Source organism: Dendrobates tinctorius, unplaced genomic scaffold (assembly GCF_039654945.1).
Source record: "Dendrobates tinctorius isolate UK_male_01 unplaced genomic scaffold, ASM3965494v1 ptg000249l, whole genome shotgun sequence".
Lineage (NCBI taxonomy): Eukaryota > Metazoa > Chordata > Amphibia > Anura > Dendrobatidae > Dendrobates > Dendrobates tinctorius.
The window spans coordinates 1,804,441-1,825,578 of NW_027361916.1; the positions used below are offsets into that span (position 1 = coordinate 1,804,441).

The 21,138-nt window shown below is 43.6% G+C and overlaps 1 protein-coding gene and 1 pseudogene across 1 annotated transcript in view; one reads left to right on the top strand and one right to left on the bottom strand.

Moving 5' to 3' along the window:
• LOC141063315 (uncharacterized) overlaps positions 1–21,138 on the top strand; it is a 169,489-nt gene that overhangs the window by 99,611 nt on the left and 48,740 nt on the right.
• Positions 12,428–20,348, bottom strand: LOC141063252 (uncharacterized; annotated as a pseudogene).

Below are 21,138 nucleotides of genomic sequence, written 5' to 3' on the forward strand. Positions count from 1 at the left end.
ATCACAGATCCGAATGCACCATATTTGTGTCGAATTTCTGTTTGACAATCATTTTTCAAACAAATTTGCTCATCACTAGCTGTTACCCACAGATTTTTAGACCGGCTTCACATCTATGTTGCATAGAGTAAACCAACTTCTGGCCCCTGTCAGCTGTTATTCCAGCCCAGGATGCTCGGACTACATCCCACACAATTTTTTGGCATTTGTTGGCTTTGCCTCAGAAACGGCATTTTTGATGTCGCCCCACAAGTGTTCTATTGGATTGAGGTCCGGGGATCGGGCTGGCCTCTCCATAACCTCAATTTTGTTGGATGGGATCCAAGATTTTGCTCGTTTACTGGTGTGTTTAGGGTTGTTGTCTTGGTGAAACACTCATTTTAAGGACATATCCTCTTCAGCGTAAGGCAACGTGACCTCTTCAAGTATTGTAATATATACAAACTGGTCCATGATCCCTGGTGTGCGGTAAATAGGTCCGGGACCATAGTAAGAGACACATGCCCATATCATGATGCCGGCACCACCATGCGTCACTGTCTTCAGAGTGTGCCGAGGCTAGAGTGCAGAGTTTGGAGATGTCTGATGAACTGTCTGTGGCCCTTGGATCCAAAAAGAACAATTCTACTTTCATCAGTCCATGAAATGTTTCTCCATTTCTCTTTAGGCCAGTTGATGTTTTCTTTGGCAAATTGTGTCCGCTTCCGTACATGTGTTTTATTAACAGTGGAATTTTGCGGGGACTTCTTGGTAAGAGATTACACACAGGCGTCTTCTGTCACAGTCCTCACAGGTAGCGTGAGACTGTCTGTGATCATCCTGGAGCTGATCATTGGCTGAGCCTTTGCCATTCTGGCTATTCTTCCATCCATTTGAATGGTCGTCTTCCGTTTTCTTCCATGTCGCTCTATTTTGGCTTTCCATGGTAAAGCATTGGAGATCATTTTAGCTGAACAGCCGATCATTGTCTGCACTTCTTCATAAGTTTTACCATCTCCAATCAACTTTTTAATCAAAGTACTCTGTTCTTCTGAACAATGTCTCGAGCGACCCATATTTCTCAGGCTTTCAAGGAGAAATGCATGTACAACATGTCCTGGCCTCACCCTTAGATAAGGGTCATCGGATTCCCACCTGTCTCTTCACAGAATGATTGCCCTCACTGATTGACCTCCACACAGCTATTATTGTGATCACCGCCTTTCAATTATTCTAATACACAGACTCAAAAACCCGCAGATCATGAATGCGGAGTCTGGTGGTTTTCTTAGAATCTACTGCACCAACTGGTAAATTGTGTGACACGTAATTTAATTTATACCAAAAACAGGGATTAATCGGGTTAGTCATACTGGACTGCTGTTATACTGAACCCTACTGTAGCTAGTGTAACACAAGAGAAGGTCGCCAGCGTCTGAGCAAACTGAACATTGGCAAATCCCCCGGCCCAGATGGCATTCACCCATGGATATTGAGGGAATTGAGCTCAGTAACTGACAGATCTACTGTATCTCATCTTCATACACTCACTTGTACTTGTATTTTCACTTTTTACTTTATTCTTATTTTTTATTCATTTTTGTTTTTTCACATATTTTATTTTTTTCTGCTCATTATTTCTCCCTTTGTCCTGACACCCTTTCACACAGTGTCAGTATTCGTTCATTTACATATTATTTGCTAATATTTCCACAAGTCGTTACCATAATGTATGTGCACATTAATAACTTTTATTCACTGACTCTGGCACTCAGCACTTTGTACAATTTTATTTGCATATAATCCTATTGATTGGCGCCTGGTAGCAGCTTTCATTCTGTTCCCTCCCCATTCCTTCAAGTCTGTTTTTTTCTTACAATGCGATTCCATGCCTTTTATGCCAGAACAATCTCCTTATACATGGCTGTTTCCAGCTGAATTCTTAAATATGGCCGCCTATGTGCGCATGCACGCTGTGCTCCTATGCCTTTCTGCACTGTCAGGTCATCTGTTATGTGATTCATGCGTGTCTATGGTGTCACTGGGTTTGATTTACCCGACATGCATGCCGCTATGATGTTGGTGGGTAGAAGCAAATCATAATGACGTGGGCAACAGTAACCATGCTCCACTGTAATTGGCAGATGAGATTAAATAGCTAATGGGACAGGACTCCAATGGCAATTCCTCTTGAGAAAGCTGATACGCTAAACGTGCGTCGGGGGAGCGTGGTAGGTTCATCTTATCCTCCCTTACTATGGGTAAGCATTGCAACAGTATTGAACTGGACATGTCCACATTGGTTATGGCTAGTGATGGGCGAGCACTAAAATGCTCGGGTGCTCATTGCTCGGGTCGAGCAAATTGGAATACTCGGGTACTCGGACAGAACAATGAGCCCAATGTAAGTCTATAGGAGACCCGAGCATTTTTACCACGATCCCCCCGGGGGTCTTTTTAAGGTCTAAAAACATCTGAAAATGATTGAAACACTGCTCAAATGACACGGGAATATCATGGGGAAGACCCCTGGAAGCATTCCTGACTCCTAGGTCACAGTTGTAAACAATGTTGTCAGAGTTTCTTGCCATTTTTACCGGTGCAACAAAAAACATACAAAAACGAATTCAAAGTGGATTTTGCTGGGAAATGTTAAGGTACATCCTTTCCAGGTTAATGACTTTTATATAAGGCAAAATAATTAACCCCAGACCAAAATCTTCCTCCGCCACTTGGGCTATGTTCAGACGCAGCGTTTTTGATGCGTTTTTCAACTTTAACATTGCTTTCAACCAATACAAATGCATTCACTGGGAAATGTCATTGTAACATTTACCAACCCTAGCTGGCCATGGGGGGGTAGTACCGGATGTATTATTAGGAATGTTACTGGCCCGGCCCATCTCCCTACAATGGCATACAGAAGATTCCAACGCCATGGAGACGTCACAGTGGGATGATTTATGAAACCTGCTCTATATGTTATTTCTCACTCTAGGAGGACTGTTGTTTCTGTTGTAGAGTGTTCTCTTTGGTGGTGGCACGGCTCTCCTGGTATATTCCCGGCGAGCTCCCACCACCGATTTGTAAAGTTAACTATGTTTATTTTTTTATTGTTCTCTGTTACCTCCCTTAATACCTGTTCATGCCTGCGGCTTCTTGGGACCGAAAGGGATGGACACACCGTACTACTACACACCGTGCTGACCTCACCCTAGGACCCAGGATAAGTATACCCCACACATCAGATTCTGACACCATTTACACCTCACCGCACTTATGATTCTTGCCGTGGAACGTTGCAGGCCTTAACACCACCCTTAAATGCAGTTCTAATACATATAAAATGATTCCGACCAGATGTGATTTTTCTTCAGGAGACGCACTATTGCCACAATCGTATCGCCAACTCTCACTCCTCAACCACGACTATAAACTCTTGGTGAGGATCCTGGTGAACTGACTGCAGATGCTGCTACCTGGCCTCCTATGTGAGGCTCAAACAGGATTTAGCCAGGGACAGAGCAGTGTGGCAAATATTCGCATGGCGGTCGCAGCCACGGTCCTGGCTCAAGATGCATTGTGGCCACCTGCAATGCTGATGAGTCTCGATGCCAAAAAGGCCTTTGACAAAGTGTCATGGCCTCTTCTATACAGAGTCCTGGATAGGGAAAATCTCAGCCCGATGTTCTTACAATATAATCTTTAATAAATAATCTTTATTTTTATATAGCGCTAACATATTCCGCAGCACTTTACAGTATGCACACATTTTCATCACTGTCCCCGATGAGGCTCACAATCTAAATTCCCTATCAGTATGTCTTTAGAGTGTGGGAGGAAACCGGAGTACCCGGAGAAAACCCACGCAAACACGGGGAGAACATACAAACTCCTTGCAGATGTTGTCCTTGGTGGGATTCGAACCCAGGACCCCAGCTAACCACTGAGCCACCGTGCTGCCCTATGCCACAATATGTTCACTACCTCCATGCAAACCTTATACTCAGGTGTCAGTCAATGGATACGATGCGCCATCAATTGATCTTTTTTGGGGAGTTAAATAAGGATAAAATTTTGGAAAATTGATGTCATATCTTGGAATATTTTGAAGTACTTGCTCGTTAGATCGTCGGGGCGGGGGACTTATTATTTTTCATTCCTCTAATGGTTTTCTGTATTTCTGTTTGGGATATTGGTTGATTCAACATGTGTAATTCGTCTTCCGGTATTTTAGTAAGTTTTACGCTCTTTAAGAACTCATTTATTAGTTGGGGGGTGGGTTGTGGTATTGCGGTATTTTCCTGCAGATTACAGAGGGAGGAATAGTATTCTGAGAAGATTTTAGCAATTTAGGGTTATATATTTTTTTGGTCGCCCTGTACGTGGGACAATCTTTGGTCATTTTGGCTGTGATTTTGTTGGCTAAAATTTTGCCCGTTTGTTTCCCTGCCAGTAATATTTGGCTTTACTTTTCCGTAGATTGTGCTCGTATTTGTGTTGGAGCAGTTGGTATAGTTCATACCTTAGTTTCTGTAATGTTTGGAGGATTGTGTTTGTGTGGCTACGTTTGTGTGCCTCTTCTAGTGCGCTATGTTTTGATTAATTTCCTCTATTTGGCGTAGTGTTGCTTTTTTATTCTGGGATGCTATTTTACCCCGGATGTTGGCCTTGTGGGCGCACCATACTGTAGATACGGACACATCAGGTGTGTTATTAATTGTGAAATATTCTGATAATGCTTCCTGAAATTGGGGCCTAATTTTATGGGATGTGATTAGGTAGTTATTTACTCTCCATGGGGAATATGTCGGATAGTTGTGTCCCTCTGTAATTTGACCGGGGCGTGGTCCGACCAGGTTATGTTCCCTATCGTGGCCTTTTGGATGTCCTGTAATAACCATTTATCTGTCACCATTAGGTCAATTCTGGAGTCGCCTCTATGGGAGTGTGAGTAGATGGTGTAATCCTGCTCGGAGGCGTGTAGAACCCACCAGACATCATAGAGTTCTTCCGCTAGGAGGGTCTGAGAGAGTGATTGGGTATTTTCTTTCTTTTGAGGGGGTAGCGATTTATCAATGTTAGGACATCGGGTGATGGTAAAGTCCCCGCAGACTAACAGGGCGCCTTTTTTAACCTTTGCTACTACCGCCAGGGTGTCTTTAAGAAATGAAATCTGCTTGGCGTTAGGGGCGTAAATAGAGACAATTGTGTAGGTCTTGTTATTTATGGTGCAGACTAGGATGACGTATCTGCCCTCGTCGTCCACTACGCTGGTGATTAGCAGGAAGGTGATGGTGTTCTTTATCGCGATTACTACTCCTCTTTTTAGTCAATTGCATGGGAATGAAAGACATTTGGGAAATTTCTATTCTGCAGTCTTGGGGCGTCAGTGCTATATAGGTGGGTGTCCTGAACGCACAATACATCTGCTTTTAGGGATTTGGCCTCTTTCCATAGAAGGGATCTTCTCAATGGACTATTCAGTCCCTCTACATTAATGCTGGAAATGTGAAGAACCATGTACAGATTACAGATACAATCTATGTGTCACCACTAGACAATTAGGAAAAAATGGGGGAATAACAAACATATTTTTTTAATTTTGTGAAAAAACTGTAACAGTTTCAAAAATAGAGTTTGGTTCTAAGTGAATCTCCTGGATATGCTCCTCTATCCAGTATATAGTGGGGGAATTGGGGGCTGATATGCTCCTCTATCCAGTATATAGTGGGGGCATTGGGGGCTGATATGCTCCTCTATCCAGTATATAGTGGGGGTATTGGGGGCTGATATGCTCCTCTATCCAGTATATAGTGGGGGTATTGGGGGCTGATATGCTCCTCTATCCAGTATATAGTGGGGGCTTTGGGGGCTGATATGCTCCTCTATCCAGTATATAGTGGGGGTATTGGGGGCTGATATGCTCCGCTATCCAGTATATAGTGGGGGCATTGGGGGCTGATATGCTCCTCTGTCCAGTATATAGTGGGGGCATTGGGGGCTGATATGCTCCTCTATCCAGTATATAGTGGGGGGTACTGGGGACTGATATGCTCCTCTATCCAGTATATAGTGGGGGGTATTGGAGGCTGATATGCTCCTCTATCCAGTATATAGTGGGGGGTATTGGGGGCTGATATGTTCCTCTATCCGGTATATAGTGGGGGGTATTGGGGGCTGATATGCTCCTCTATCCAGTATATAGTGGGGGCATTGGGGGCTGATATGCTCCTCTATCCAGTATATAGTGGGGGGTATTGGGGGCTGATATGCTCCTCTATCCAGTATATAGTGGGGGCATTGGGGGCTGATATGCTCCTCTATCCAGTATATAGTGGGGGGGTATTGGGGGCTGATATGTTCCTCTATCCGGTATATAGTGGGGGGTATTGGGGGCTGATATGCTCCTCTATCCAGTATATAGTGGGGGCATTGGGGGCTGATATGCTCCTCTATCCAGTATATAGAGGGGGTATTGGGGGCTGATATGCTCCTCTATCCAGTATATAGTGGAGGTATTGGGGGCTGATATGCTCCTCTATCCAGTATATAGTGGGGGGCATTGGGGACTGATATGCTCCTCTATCCAGTATATAGTGGGGGCATTGGGGGCTGATATGTTCCTCTATCCGGTATATAGTGGGGGGTATTGGGGGCTGATATGCTCCTCTATCCAGTATATAGTGGGGGCATTGGGGGCTGATATGCTCCTCTATCCAGTATATAGTGGGGGGTATTGGGGGCTGATATGCTCCTCTATCCAGTATATAGTGGGGGGTATTGGGGGCTGATATGCTCCTCTATCCAGTATATAGTGGGGGGTATTGGGGGCTGATATGCTCCTCTATCCAGTATATAGTGGGGGGTATTGGGGCTGATATGCTCCTCTATCCAGTATATAGTGGGGGCATTGGGGGCTGATATGCTCCTCTATCCAGTATATAGAGGGGGTATTGGGGGCTGATATGCTCCGCTATCCAGTATATAGTGGGGGCATTGGGGGCTGATATGCTCCTCTATCCAGTATATAGAGGGGGTATTGGGGGCTGATATGCTCCTCTATCCAGTATATAGTGGGGGGTATTGGGGGCTGATATGCTCCTCTATCCAGTATATAGTGGGGGTATTGGGGGCTGATATTCTCCTCTATCCAGTATATAGTGGGGGGTATTGGGGGCTGATATGCTCCGCTATCCAGTATATAGTGGGGGGTATTGGGGCTGATATTCTCCTCTATCCAGTATATAGTGGGGGCATTGGGGGCTGATATGCTCCTCTATCCAGTATATAGAGGGGGGTATTGGGGGCTGATATGCTCCGCTATCCAGTATATAGTGGGGGCATTGGGGGCTGATATGCTCCTCTATCCAGTATATAGTGGGGGTATTGGGGGCTGATATACTCCTCTATCCAGTATATAGTGGGGGGTATTGGGGGCTGATATGCTCCTCTATCCAGTATATAGTGGGGGCATTGGGGGCTGATATACTCCGCTATCCAGTATATAGTGGGGGTATTGGGGGCTGATATGCTCCGCTATCCAGTATATAGTGGGGGGTATTGGGGGCTGATATTCTCCTCTATCCAGTATATAGTGGGGGGTATTGGGGCTGATATGCTCCTCTATCCAGTATATAGTGGGGGGTATTGGGGGCTGATATGCTCCGCTATCCAGTATATAGTGGGGGGTGTTGGGGCTGATATTCTCCTCTATCCAGTATATAGAGGGGGCATTGGGGGCTGATATACTCCTCTATCCAGTATATAGTGGGGGTATTGGGGGCTGATATGCTCCGCTATCCAGTATATAGTGGGGGTATTGGGGCTGATATTCTCCTCTATCCAGTATATAGAGGGGGCATTGGGGGCTGATATACTCCTCTATCCAGTATATAGTGGGGGTATTGGGGGCTGATATGCTCCTCTATCCAGTATATAGTGGGGGGTATTGGGGCTGATATTCTCCTCTATCCAGTATATAGAGGGGGCATTGGGGGCTGATATACTCCTCTATCCAGTATATAGTGGGGGTATTGGGGCTGATATTCTCCTCTATCCAGTATATAGTGGGGGCATTGGGGGCTGATATGCTCCTCTATCCAGTATATAGTGGGGGCATTGGGGGCTGATATGCTCCTCTGTCCAGTATATAGTGGGGGCATTGGGGGCTGATATGCTCCTCTGTCCAGTATATAGTGGGGGGGGGGTGAAGAGAAACAAAAAAACCTCTCCTCTCGTGCCTCCACAGACCATGGTGAAAAATAGTCTTGTATTCTCTTCTCTTGTTCATGTCCACTCCTTCATCAGGGTGGGCGGCATCTTCTTCAGCGGGGAGCTGGTATCCTCGTCCACTGTCGCCAGCGACCACTTCTGCAGCAGAGACATGGCCTCTCAGGGGGAAGTCAGGACCTGTGTGACCCCATTCTTGGTGACGATCACTGGGTAGCCCCACTTGTACGTGATCCTGTTGTCCCGTAGGATCTTCGTGGCTGTGGAGAACACCCGCCTTCTGTTCAGGATGACGGCGGATAGGTCGGTGAACACCATGATGCTCTTGAACCTCTGGGAGCTCCGGTCCGCCCGCTGCAGCTTTTATAATGGTTTCTTTAAAATGATAAAAATGAAGCCTGGCAATTACATCCCTGAGCACAGAATGGGGGAATTTTTGGGTTTGGGGAACCTGTACGCTCTGTCTATTATGAGGTCTCGCTCTTCCGCCTCGGAGACTAGTGTGGTAAAGAAATATTAGGAACTTCTTCAACGCGTCTGCAGTAACGCTTTCTGGTATCCATCTGAAGCGCAGATTGTTGCACATGGAGGGGTCCTCCAAATCCGCCAGCTTTAGTTTTAGGGCGGTGATCTCCTCATCTGCCTCATAATGAGAGTCCAATAAGTGGTTGTGGGCTGTGGTGACTCCTCCAGCTTCTCCTCAGGCTGTTCTGTCCCCTATGTGCCCAATGTCTTTCTGTAGTGCAGTGAAGGCTGAGGTAATGTCACTATGTATAGCCTGCTTTAGATCTCCCAGCAGGGACTTCAGTGTGGCCTCAGTGACGGGGTGGAGGGGTGCCCTGTGTCAGGTGCATATGCTTGTGTTTTGTGCTTCTCCGGCTCCTGGGTGAAGATCTGCCCGATCTCTCCTGTGCCTGCTCCGCTGCACTCATGCCCCTCTCCTGTGAGGTCTGACCCGGTGTCAGGAGATCAGACCCCCCCAGAGCGCTACACACCGCTGCTGGCCGCATGGTGAGTGCTGCGGCGGCCATCTTGGATTTTCCCAGGCTCCGGCAAAATGACCGGTATCCTGCCCAGCGCTGCTCCAGTGCTCCTCGTGACGCGCCCCATCAGTGCCCGGACCCCGTCTGAGGTCGTGGTGAGTGGAATTGCGGGTTTCCCCCACCGTTAGTTGCTGCTGGGGCCCGGAGCTAGCGTTCTCTGCGCCCACTCAGCTCCTCATCCAGACATGCCCCCCGTGTCCTCTCTTTATATAAGCTATTCATCTATAAGTGCACAGGATCTATTCCCCTTATACACCGATATCCAGTGACAGATCTACAATCCGGTTACATATATCTATGTATGGATTTATCTTACACTCAATAAATACGGTGCACTTATCTCATGTCCCCCTTGATAGTGACGCTCTCTTAGGATACATGTTACTCTATGATGGCACTTTTGCACATGGCCACTAGATGGCGCTACAACATTTGACATTTGCCTGAATTTTTATATCTACACCTGGTTTACACAAATTATATTTTCTTGTGGTAACTCTATACTATTTACCATTAGAAGCTGTGTATTTTTGTAATTATCTGTATGTATACATGATTGATTACCACTTCTGTCTCTGTAAAAACAATCTCCTTTAACCCCTTTCTGACATTGGGTGTAAATGTACTTCCTCTCTTTGATGTGGGCTCCGGCGGTGAGCCCACATCTTTTCCAGCACATGTCAGCTGTTTTGAACAGCTGCCATTGGCCCCTAACAGCCTCTGACAGTGGCATTTAATGCGCACTTCCAGCAAGCACTGGAAATCCCACCCATTGGTGACCTCATCATGTGATCATGGGTGACCGATGGGTTGACATGACAACCAGAGGTCTCCAGCAGACCTCTATGCTTGTCACTGCCGGAATTGATCCACCGGGATAATAGCTGCTGTGACTTCAGATCTTTCAGGTTCGCTACTCCACCTGTGGCACGCACACAGAGAGGAGGTAACAAGTGTAGGAAGATGACAGTTCATGGAGTCCGTACAAGGTACAAGGCCAGTTGGTCCAAAGATCACAATCTGGCTCCTCCGAATGTATCCATGGTTCAGTGATGGTCAATGGAGCAGATCTGTATTCTTCCAACCAAGGCTGAAAACCCCTAGGTTGTTTCCTATAGAATGATAGATCCGTGTCCCTTGTGATGATGTTGTGTCTTCTGTCCTGTCTCTGGTCCTTTTGGGATGTATGGATGTCTTGGCAGAATCTCTCTGGCTGTTTCTCTCTCAGTCTCTTTATACAGAGGCATGTAACCTATTTTTAGACTTAACAAGTGTCCCTCACTGAGTATTTACATAAAGGGTAAGAATGGAGATGAGATTATTATAGCATTACTTGATTATTTAAACTATTTGCATAGTTTTTCCCTCTCTGCTTTAGAAGTCAACAAACTGGCTCCATAATACAATATATAATTAGCATATCAGCAATCATCAGTAGTGATCAAGGATAAGCGCACAATAAAAGTCAATATTACCGGCTTACACAAACAAAAGTCTGTTTTCCTGACCAACTAGAAATCAACACTTAAATTTAAAGCCAACATACAGATAACCAGGGCTGTGGAGTCGGAGTCGTGGAGTCGGAGTCGGTGCTCATTTTGGTGGAGTCGGAGTTGGAGTCGGTATAAAATGGAGCGACTCCGACTCCTAAAATATATAATAAATTGGGTACAGTAATTCAATGCAGGATGTGCTGAATATTTTTTCATAGGAGTTTGGGAAAGTTATGAAATGTCCTATAAATGGCTGTTATATTCCTGATCTAAGGCTACATTCACACACAGCGTTTTTCCTGTGTTTTTTGAGGATACGTTTTTCAGCTGCAAAAGCTGATCATCTTTTTAAAAAACTGCATCACCTGAAAGGTTTTTGAGCTCATAGATGTTTTCAATAGCAAAAGCAGATTAGAAATCTGCTCTATCTATCCATTTATCCATATCTGTCTATCCATATCGTATCTGTACCAAAAAGAATGAAAACCGGGTAGTACACCAATATATATTCTGTTCTATATAAATATCTTGATTATTGGATCATAAAAATGATTAAATTTCTGAGGTTTACATTGTACTACAATAAATTTTTCACTTAAATATAAGCAATATGTGTGGGAGTCGGAGTCGGTGTAAGGGAAATTGAGGAGTCGGAGTCGCAGGTTTGGCTTACCGACTCCACAGCCCTGCAGATAACATTCTATTATTCTTCGTCTAAAAAATAGTTGTCTTGTTAATTAAGATACAATGCTGTATGTCTTCACAATGCCAAAAGTAAAAAAAAAAAGTTTTTAAAAATATTTTAAAAAATATAAAAGTTCAAATCACCCTTTCAAAATAAAACAATAAAAAATCAAACATACACATATTTGTTGTAGCCGCATTCAGAATCGCCCGATCTATCACTATAAAAAAGAAATAACCCGATCGGTAAATGGCGTAATGAGGAAAATGTCAAAACGCCAGAATTACTTTTTTTTTGGTCGCCGCAGCGTTGTATTAAAATGCAAAAAAGGAAAGATCAAAAGATGGTATCTGCACCAAAATGATCTCCATTAATAACGTCATCTCGGCACACAAAAAATAAGCCCTCACCCAACCCGAGATCATGAAAAATGGAGACGCGACGGGTATCGAAAAATGGCGCAATTCTTTTATACTTTACCTAATAAAGAGGAGTTATTTTTACTGATACAGTGGGTATGGAAAGTATTCAGACCCCTTTAAATGTTTAAATTGTTTTATTGCAGCCATTTGGTAAATTTAAATTCATACTATATATTCCTGACACTGGAGTGGCTTATAAACTTCCGAAGTATATTTTTTAAGTTTGGGATCTGCTAATATGTGGCTAGATTTCTGACTGTTTAGAATAACATGATTCATGATTTTAGTTTTTTTTTATCGTTTAGTCTCGCTTGAGTATATGCCAATATTAAATAGTCTCTTAATGAGTCGTCTTTGGTGAGGACGATGACACTCATAGTAATAAGAGGCTTGGAGAGTGAGTGTGTATACGTCACCTCACCCTATATACTGAACTGTGGGGTATATGTTTTTTCTATTAGTCACTTTCCGACTAACCTTCAGGGGGTGAATTATGGGTATAGATTTACATTTGGAAGTAATAAGGTTTAGTTTTATCCTTCTGTCAGCAAACATGAGGAATGACAAGAGACAAACCATTTAAAAAGATTTAATTTTGGTTAAAACTATTCCAACATTATGAACATAAAAAAGGCTTCTCACCTATGTGACATCTCTGATGTTTATTAACAGTTGATTTCCAAGTAAAATTTGTCCCACATTAAGAAAATGAAAATGGCTTCTCCTCTGTGTGACTGCTCTGATGGCGATCAAGAAGCACTTTCTGGTTAAAATATTTCCCACATTCTGAACATAAAAAAGGCTTCTCCCCTGTGTGAGTTCTCTGGTGCTTAACACAATCTGATTTATGCCTAAAACATTTGCCACATTCTGAACATGAAAAAGGCTTCTCCCCTGTGTGAGTTCTCTGATGGGTAACAAAATTTGATTTCTGCGTAAAACATTTCCCACATTCTAAACATGAAAAAGGCTTCTCTCCTGTGTGGATTCTCTGGTGCTTAACACAATCTGATTTATTGTTAAAACATTTCCCACATTCTGAACAGTAAAAAGGCTTCTCCCCTGTGTGAGTTCTCTGGTGCTTAACCAAATCTGATTTTTGGCTAAAACATTTCCCACATTCTGAACATGAAAAAGGCTTTTCCCCTGTGTGCGTTCTATGGTGAGTAACAAAATTTGATTTACGTACAAAACATTTCCCACATTCTGAACATGAAAAAGGTTTCTCCCCTGTGTGAACTCTATGGTGTTCATCAAGACTCACTTTCTGGTTAAAACATTTCCCACATTTTGAACATGAAAAAGGCTTCTCCCCTGTGTGAGTTCTCTGGTGCTTAACACAATCTGATTTATGCCTAAAACAATTCCCACATTCTGAACATGAAAAAGGCTTCTCCCCTGTGTGAGTTCTCTGATGGGTAACAAAATTTGATTTCTGTGTAAAACATTTCCCACATTCTAAACATGAAAAAGGCTTCTCCCCTGTGTGGATTCTCTGGTGCTTAACACAATCTGATTTATTGTTAAAACATTTCCCACATTCTGAACAGTAAAAAGGCTTCTCCCCTGTGTGAGTTCTCTGGTGCTTAACCAAATCTGATTTTTGGCTAAAACATTTCCCACATTCTGAACATGAAAAAGGCTTCTCCCCTTTGTGAGTTCTATGGTGAGTAACAAGCTGTGTTTTACGTGCAAAACATTTCCCACATTTGGAACAGGAAAAAGGCTTCTCTCCTGTGTGAACTCTATGGTGTTCATCAAGACTCACTTTCTGGTTAAAACAATTCCCACATTTTGAACATGAAAAAGGCTTCTCCCCTGTGTGAGTTCTATGGTGAGTAACAAGCAGTGATTTATGTGCAAAACATTTCCCACATTCTGAACATGAAAATGGCTTCTTTGCTAAATGAGCAGTTTGTTTGTTAATGCCTCTTTTGTGACTTTGATTTTCCTTAGTAGTCTGTGATGAATCAGAAGATGGGACCTGTTTCATAGGATCAGATGACAGATTTTTGCTGTGAATGGATGATGATATATCAGGAGTAACAGCAATCACTTCAGTTGTATCTTGTAGGACCTCAAGATCATCAGATTTAAAAGTTGAAGATGTCAGCTGTCCCTCTGATCTCCTGGTACAGTCATCTGCTAAGATAAAAATAATTTTTATTAATAAAATATCCTTGAGTTTTATATTTTTGAACACTTCTACTTAAACTGTCCATAAAAATGGAAAGCTATGTAAAAAACTTTAATTATTTCCCAAGACAATGACAGTTCACAGTCTAATAAAAAACCTTGTTGGATGAGCCAGTAGTGTGCGGTGTTCAACTGTTGGTTCATTCTGCCTCCCAAATATTGAATATAAAGAAACCAATCAATGTTATGTAGTCGAAAATAATACCAATTCTCATCTCACAAAAGACAAGTCCCCACTCAGGTCCATCATCTGTCAATGGAAAAACAGATAAGTCAGGTTAGAGTTAATGCTATAGTTAGGGTTTATCCTAAAGTTAGGGTTAGGCTAAAGAATTAGGCTTTTCTCAATTGTCTCCCCAATAATTTGGTCACATCAGAGTTTTCTATTTCCAGGGAAAAAAAATAAAAACGAATAAAATGGCCGGTCAGTATTATGGTGCAGAGGAGGCTTATGCACTTTTATGGTCTGACAGTGAAGAAAGTGCAGTGTCAGATGATGATATGGATTTCGAGGGCTTTAGTAGCAGCGACAGTGATAGCTCAGAAATGAGCAGTGATTCTGGTCCATCCTCACACACAAGGACCAGTACAACAAGAAGGACAAATAGCGCTTCTGGAGAAATGTCTCCAACTCAGGGAACAATGCCCAGTACTAGTGCTGTCCCTAGTGCTCGTGAATTGGCGCACACCAATGTCCAAGGGGCTTTGCTGTAGCATTTCCCAGATGGGAGGCTTCGGATTCGGCTACTCCATTCATCCATAATTTTAATGCCATTCCTGGTATAAACGTGGAGGTGGAAAAATTTGGACCAATTAATTTTTTTAATTTGTTTCTGACAGATAGCTTTCTAGAGCATATTGTCCTACAAATTTATATGCGTCCCAATTCATCAGCCAGAATCCACGATCCTATTATGCTAGGTCAAATTTATGGAACCAACTAATGTCCTAAAAATGAAAAAAATTTTAGGACTTACATTCAATATGGAACTTGTTAAAAAAAAATGACCATTCTGTCCTATTGGTCCAACTGCCCTGATCAAGCCACCCCTATGTTTTCTGCCGTTCTTCCTAGGACCCGTTATGAAAGGCTCATGAGATTTTGGCATTTTAATGACAATAGTCAATGCCTGCCCAGAAATGCCCCAGAACATGACAGACTATTCAAAATCAGACACATCATCAAAGACTTGACAGAAAAGTTCTGAAAGCTCTACACCCCAACAGAAAACATTTCCATTGATGAGTCCCTTGTAAAATTCTAAGGAAGACTGCACCTCAAGCAATTTATTCCTTCTAAGAGGGCAAGGTTCGGAATAAAGCTCTATAAAATGTGCGAGAGATAAACCGGATACACATCGGCTTTTCACATTTATGAGGGGAAAGACAGCAAACTAAACCCACCAGGAGGCCCTACTTATCTGGGGACACCTGGAAAAATGGTTTTGAGCCTTTTTTTTACAAAAAGGCTACAATCTGTATGTTGACAACAACTACACCAGCATACCTCTATTTAAAAGTCTGGTTGAACATAACATAGGGGCTTGTGGGACTATTCGCAAAAACCATCAGGGGTTTCCACAATCATTGGTCAAAGAAAATTTCCGAAAGGGGCAGTCAGGGGCTTTACACAATGGAGAGCTGCTTGCCCTTAAGTATAAGGATAAAAAAGATATTTTTATCCTGAGCTCGATCCACACAGATGCCACAAGGGCCACTGCAGACCAACAGGGATCCACTACTCCAAAACCTGTGTCTGTCATTGACTACAACAAATATATGGGGTGTGGACCTTGCAGATCAGGTTCTACAGCCATACCAGGTATCAAGAAAATCATATATCTGGTATAAAAAGTTAGTCATGTATTTGTTTCAGGTGGCCACATATAATTCTTTTGTGTTATACAAAAAAGCCGGAAATGCAGATACTTTCCTTGATTATCAGGAAGAGGTCACTGAAAATCTTGTTTTTGAAAATGTTGTCTCCGCCAATCCTTTAGAATGTGAAGATGTGAGAAGACTCACTGAGCGACATTTTATTGCACTCATTCCAGTAACTGAAACAAGAAAGAACCCCAGAGAAGATGTCGTGTATGCTCCTAGAGAGGAATGAGGCATGATCCCCGCTATTATTACCCACAATGCCCATCACTGCCAGCCTTATGCCTCCATGACGGCTTTACAATCTTCCACACAGAACCACGTTTTTGAACTGTTTTGACATTCAAGTATTTGGTTTATTTAGTGACAGACACATTTGAGTAGAGCTGACTTAACAATTTCCGGTGGTAGGTGGGGGGAGGTCTCCAGAGACACAAGCTGGGCACAATATATTGGGCACTACAATGACATTTTTGCAATTTTTGCTCTAAAACTTCCACTACGAGTTTCTGGAAATCATCCATGTAGTGAAAATGGTCACTATATCCATAGATGAATTCCCTGAGGGGTGTCATTTCCAAAATGGGGTCACTTCAGGGGGGATTCTGTTGTTCTGGCACTTAGCGGCTCTCCAAAGTGCCATAAAAGCAGAATCCCCCCGAAGTGACCCCATTTTAGAAATGACACCCCTCTGGGAATTAGAAATGACCCCCCTCTGTGAATTCATCTCTGGGTGTAGTGACCATTTACCTATCTACCTAATTTCCAATGTAAAATCTGGGGTTAAAACAACATTTAGGGATAAAAATGTACCATATTTTTAGGACTATAAGACGCACTTTTTGCCAAAAAATTTAGTGGGGAAATGGGGATGTGTCTTATAGTAGGAATTTACTTACAAATGCTGTGGCGGCTGCGCTCTGTGCTGCGTGTCGGGCTCCACTGGAATTTTGTCAAAGTCCAGAGACCCCTGCAGTTTCATTGCTACGATGCGGTGGTCTCCAGAAAAATGGCCGCTGTGAACGGCGCATGCTCAGATTCAGATCTCGCCCCGAGATCTCGTTGCCGAGATCTAAATCTGAGCATGCACCGCCCCCAGCTGCCATTCTCCCGGAGGCCATCACAGCAATGGAGCTGCAGGGGCCTAAGGCTTTGACAAAATGGCGGCAAAGCCCCCCACGCAGCACAGAGTGCCGCTGCCCCAGCACAGAGTGCTGCCGCCGCCACAGGTGGAGCGCTGCCGACCCAGCGCAGAGCACTTCCACCCAAGCACAGAACGCTGCCACTGCCACTGCCCCAGCACAGAGCACCGCTGCCACACCAGCCTGGAATGGGAGTTTCCGGAGGCCACCGCACCAGCCTGGACCACCGAACAACGTCTGTGACCACTCTTGCACCTGTGCTGATTCCACCCCCCCCCGGTAAGCTGAATTCGGATGTAAGATGGACCCCCATTTTGCACATTTTTCTCCCCTATTTTCCTTTGAAAATTTGGGGTGCGTCTTATAGTCCGAAAAATACAGCAATTATTTTTTCTTCACTGCCCAATGGTATAATTTTCTATGGAACAGCAGTGGTGTCAGTATACTCACTGCACCACGAGAAGAATTCATTCAGGGAGGTATTTGGTAAAATGCGGTCACTTTTGGGGGCTTATGCTATTTTGGCACCTCAGGGGCTCTGACAATGTGACATATCACCCACAAACACTTCCAGCAAAATCTGCTCTCCAATACGGCGCTCCTTCCCTTCCAAGCTCTGCCATGCGCCCAAACAGTAGTATTTTCCCACATATGGGGTATCGGCGTGCTCAGGAGAAATTGCTCAACAAATTTTATGGAGCAATTTCTCCTGTTACCCTTATGAAAATGCAAAATATGGAGCTAAAAAGATTTATTTGTGAAAAATCGTATTTTTTTTTATTTGCATGGCGCCATGTTATAAACTTCTGTGAAGCACCTGTGGGTTCAAGGTGCTCAATACACATCTGGATAAGTTCCCTAAGGGGTCTAGTTTCCAAAATGGTGTCACTTGTTGGGGGTTTCCACTGTTTAGGCACATCAGGGGCTCTCGAAACGCGACATGGCAACCACTAATTATTCCAGCATATTTTACATTCAAAAAATCAAATGGCGCTCCTTCCCTTCCGAGCCCTGCCGTGCGCCCAAACAGTAGATTTCCCCCACATATGGGGTATCGGCATGCTCAGGAGAAATTGCACAACAAAACGTATAGCCCATTTTGACCTGTTACCCTGGCGAAAGTAAAAAAAAAAAATAGGGCTAAAGGAAAATTTTTGTGAAAGAAAATTAAAGTAAATGTTTATTTTTTCCTTCCACATTCCATTCATTCCAGTGAAGCACCGGAAGGGTTAAGTAACTTCTTGAATGTAGTTTTGAGCACCTTGAGGGGTGCAGTTTTCAGAATGGTGTCACTTAGGGGTATTTTCTGTCATATTGACCCCCCAAACTCACTTCAAATGTGAGGTGGTCCCTAAAAAAATGGTTTTGTAAATTTTGTTGTAAAAATGATAAATCGCTGTTTAACTTTTAACTCTTATAACTTCCTAACAAAAAAATTTGATATAGTTGATATAGATGTTACTGCGCAGGCGCCGCCATCACCGGTGACATTGTGCTGGATGTAATTTCTTTCTAAGCCTCACAATAGCCCCAATATTATAGGCATTATCACCAATAATATCAATGCTATTATATGCATTATGTAATAATGGGGGCAGGTCAGTGAGGGATCAGTGACCTGTCATAAGCCAATATAGATGAATATGGAATCAGAGCACCACATAAAGCCCCACCCACAGCCCCGCCCCAGAGCACGAGAATCTCATTAACTGAAAACTACAAATACAGATTACACAACAGTAAACCAGAGTTGCCCTCATTTATGGTGGAGCATTGGAGCTACTATGAATCCTGAGCAGAAGATTAGAGGAAATAATATTGCTCCCCATTTCAGGAGAGATTGTGCAGTAATCTGAATTCAAAAACAATGTAATGTATGACGAGGATTGAATCCATGACACCAGGGCTGGAGCCAACACATCTCCTGCAGGCGGGAATAAATGTATATTACAGGTAGGTTGATCCTCCAGTTTGTAAGTTCTATAGAAAAGGGCTTTCAATGCCCAAAGTCATTTGAACAGTTTCGGGTGGAGGAGAATGTTGTGGTCTAGAGGCAAAATGGTGATCATGGTAATACGGCCGGACTACACCACCGATAAAGCAGCCACAGCCGGTGACTGAGAGGAATCTGTGACTTCTCTGCATTCAGTGGTTACTACTCACCTGGGTAGTCATATGTGGGAATCTCCTCTTTACACCACTCATCACCCCTCACATATGTCTCTGTAGTATTAATATGGGTCAGATCTTCACCCTGAAACAAATATTGTAAAAGTCACCGACAGATGGAGAAGTCCCATCTATGATCAGCTCTAATCCTGCCATCTCCACCGTTCTCATTACACAAGTATAAAACATATAATACTGGTGGATAAAACAAGACTGAGCACAAGACCTTCACAGCCGTCTACACATCATAGGGGAGATCTCCTGACACCTTCTCTCCATCTACCTGATGATCCTGAGAAACATTGGGATCTTCTTGGTTACAGTCCTGTGGAAGAAGAGGACGGGGACATCTCTCTGGTGTTGTCCTCTTACTGGATAGATCTGGAGGAAACACATACAGGGACTGAATTCATTCTCTACATACAGATAATTATAGGCCGTGTGTATTTAGTCCTGTCTATTACCTGGAGATGTGAGGGGCTGGGGAACCTCCATTATGACGTTCTTGTAGAGGTCTCTGTGTCCTTCTAAATACTCCCACTCCTCCATGGAGAAATAGACAGCGACATCCTGACACCTTATAGGAACCTGACACATACAATGATACCGTCATCCCCCCGATCCCTTCATAGTGTTACTGTATAATGTCCCAGCATTCCCAGCAGTGTCACCTCTCCAGTCAGCAGCTCAATCATCTTGTAGATGAGTTCTAGAATCTTCTGGTCATTGATGTCCTCATGGATCAGGGGGTGAGGTGGAGGCCCCGTGATTGGGCTCAGGGGTCTTCCCCATCCCTCAGACACAGGGTCCTGACAGCGATCACTAGAGGTCTTCTTCACCACTGTGTAATCCTGGTTATGGAGAGACACATTAATAAATCTCACTCCAGACATTTCCAGAGTCCTCACCTCTCCAGTTCTGTCCATCTGTTATTCCCATAGATAAGAATGATGTAATGTGATGTCATCAGAATCTCTCACCTCTCCAGTGAGACGGAAGAGGATCTCTAGGGTGAGGTGTAACATCCTCTCCGCCATCTTGTCTCTGTCCATATCCATCCTTGATGGGTAAATCAGGAAAATTCTCTTCTGTAGAAGATCTTCACTGAGAGGATCCGATATTGTAGAGACCTGAATGAGAAGAAGATGATCTGATGTAACACCATAAGAATCCTGTGTAATAATACAATTACTGGAGATAATAAGGGAAACATATGAGGAGATTTATTATCTTACAGTGTTTAGTTTTCTTCCCTGACATCTACTAATAAAACCTATATATTTAGGCCACAGACAACAAGCAGTTTCCTCCTCGGAGTCGGCAGCTGAACACGTTCCTCATAGACTCATCTTCCATAACGCTAATTCTCGTCTCATTACCGACACTGGAATCGGCATTAGCAATACTGCAGGAGATATTCATTACACGCGACATGAGAAATAACTCCTTCATGATGAGGACGACATCTTCATCTTCTACTGCGGCTCTAGAGACAGATGTGGCCAGAGTCGGTCACTGCCTCCATCCCCACCGGCCGTCTATATGAAGGTTTCCCGTCTTCCCCGCACTGGAATCTTCTATCTGTATGTAATATATGGGTACTATGGGTACTACTTTCCATACAGACCTACGCATTGGAAGCGCCCTGTCTCCCCCTTTTCTTTTTACAACCCCAAGAACACAGTCCCAACCGTGAAGCCTAGTGGGGGAAACATCATACTTTGGGGGGGCTTTTCTGTAAAGGGGACAGGACAACTGCAACGTATTGAAGGAAGGATGGATGGGGTCATGTATCGGGAGATTTTGGCCAACAACCTCCTTCTCTCAGTAACAGCATTGAAGATGGGTGGAGGCTGGGTCTTCGAACAGAACAACGACCCGAAACACAGAGACAGG